Genomic DNA, 2244 nt, shown 5'->3' with positions numbered 1-2244 from the left:
TTGCTATCTAGATAGTGATAGAGTTGATAAAGTGAGAGTTGAACTGAGAGGTTAAGGGCTCAGTGACATTACTTGTGAGGGGGGCTGGGGTAGTGATTTTACCAGGGTTAAGGGGGTGGTTAATGTTTTGCCAGAACTTTTGTGGGTTGTGCTGGTATTTTTGTTGGCAGGTAAGAAAGTAGTTTTTTTTGTCACTGATGATTCTTTTTTTAGTTTGGTTTCAAAGTTGCTGATAAAATGAGAGATCACTTTTGTTTTTGGTTGTATGGTATAGTGACCGGGCTCTATCCCTTTGTTTCATTAGCTGTTTAGTTTCATTAAATAGTTATGGGAGCTGTTTGGATTTCTGACAAATTTTTCTGGAGGGGGCAAGGTCAATTAATATTTGAAGGAATTTTCTGTTGAAGTATTCTACAGCAAGGTCCAGTTGCAGTTTTTTAATGGGGACCAATTACAGTGTTGCAGTAGTAAATTGAAGGTGTCAGGGGAGAAATTCTTTTTGGAACAGGTATATCTGTAAGGGGTAAATGTTTGGGTTTGTATTCTTTTCCTGACTAGAAATGTAGGGCCATAGTCACTTAGTATGACTAGTAGACAGCCTGCCTGGTACCCCAGGTTTGGCTTGTTAAGATCCAGTCAAGTAGAGGTTTTTTATTTGAGTGTCTGTCAGTGCAGGTGGGAAGGTTTATTGTTTGGGTGAAGTTGTATAAGTTTATGAAGTTGGTAGGGGAGTCGGAGAAGCAGGAGAGCCAGTCAAGGTTGAAATCACCTAAGACGATGGTTTCTTGGGTTAGAGAATAGGATGACCATGACAGGAGGGATTCTATGCTATGAAGGTTGTTAGCTGGTGGTAGGTAGATGGCACTCATATTAATGGCCTTGTGAGGATTAACCTGTAAACAACTTATGAGGATTTCTGCTGTGGGTATGTCTGGGGGAGAGCAGTTTAGTTTTTCAAGTTTGAGAGAGTCTTTATACATAATTGCCACACCTCCACCACATTTTTTAAGCCTATCAAGTCTTATAATATTATAACCATTTGTAGTTATTTCCGAGTCATTGATGTGAGGTCTTAACCAGGTTTCAGTTATGACTGCAATGTCTGGAGAGTAGGAGGCCGGATGTTGACTTTAAGCAGGCAGAACTTGTTGTAATGGTGAAACAGAAAATAAAATTATAGACAGTTTTGCAAGATTGTGGGCTGTTCTAGACCAACAAAAGATGTGGCAAAGCAAATTGAACAAAGTGGTGAGTTACTGATTTTTCCAAAAAAAAAAAAAAAACTCCCTATGCAAGTGTGAACAGTGAAATACACATGTAAACTATGAAGTGCTAAGTCTAGAGACACCACAAATTAAAAAAAAAGATCAAAGTGGTCTGATGGTAGATCTTAAAAGACAAAGGAAAGTTTGTTTCATATTTAAGATGACTTTGTGTGCTTAAAGGCCGTAAATAGGAAGCTGGTGTAGGAGCAGCAAAGAGTTACAAGTCCCTGCTTGACCTAAATATCAGATTGTCCAACATGAAAATGATTTCCTAAAGGCACAGCTCCAAGGCACAACTCCAAAAGACTACAAATAAAGTTGAAAAGTTATAAATTCATGCTCATAATAACAATGAAGTGGTCCAGCCAACACAACAGAAGGGGCCTATCTGTATTAATGAACAGTGAGAAACTCAAAAAGTTTCTAGATGAAGACATATAAAGGTGCAATAACAGTGTCTTAAGTACACTTCAAGATATCCACGAATTGCAGCAAAACTGTGAAAAAGCCTTATTACCGTGCTGAAATTAAGAGAAGAACTTGCTCTGCCATGTGAATCAACAGTATGATTCTATTCTTAAGTTAATTACTAAACATAAACACCTAGTGGCTGAAAAAAAATCCAAAGCAAATTTTTGGAAGAAGCAAGTCATTTAAAGCAATGTCCATCAGATGTTGCTTTTCATGCTCAGCTATTACCAGAAAGTCATACTTGTTATAATAGACCTGTGAAAGGAAGTATATTCCATCAAAAAAGAAAGGCACTCTGACTATCTGAATCTGAAAGACTTAGCCGATATACAGAACATCAAAATCATTCGGAGGTTTTTTAAATGTGCCTCATGTTGAGTATAATCCATGAACCCCCAACCAGCAAACTTATTAATTGCATCTGACATAAAAGAAAAGTCAGTAAAAGAAAAAGAATGCTGGAAGAAATTCAAAAGGAAGGCCACCCAACAGAAGCCGATCATACCTT

The sequence above is a fragment of the Protopterus annectens genome, chromosome 10.part0 (assembly GCF_019279795.1).
Source record: "Protopterus annectens isolate FY-2018-M chromosome 10.part0, PAN1.0, whole genome shotgun sequence".
Taxonomy (NCBI): domain Eukaryota; kingdom Metazoa; phylum Chordata; order Ceratodontiformes; family Protopteridae; genus Protopterus; species Protopterus annectens.
Note: the sequence above shows the minus strand (reverse complement) of the source record.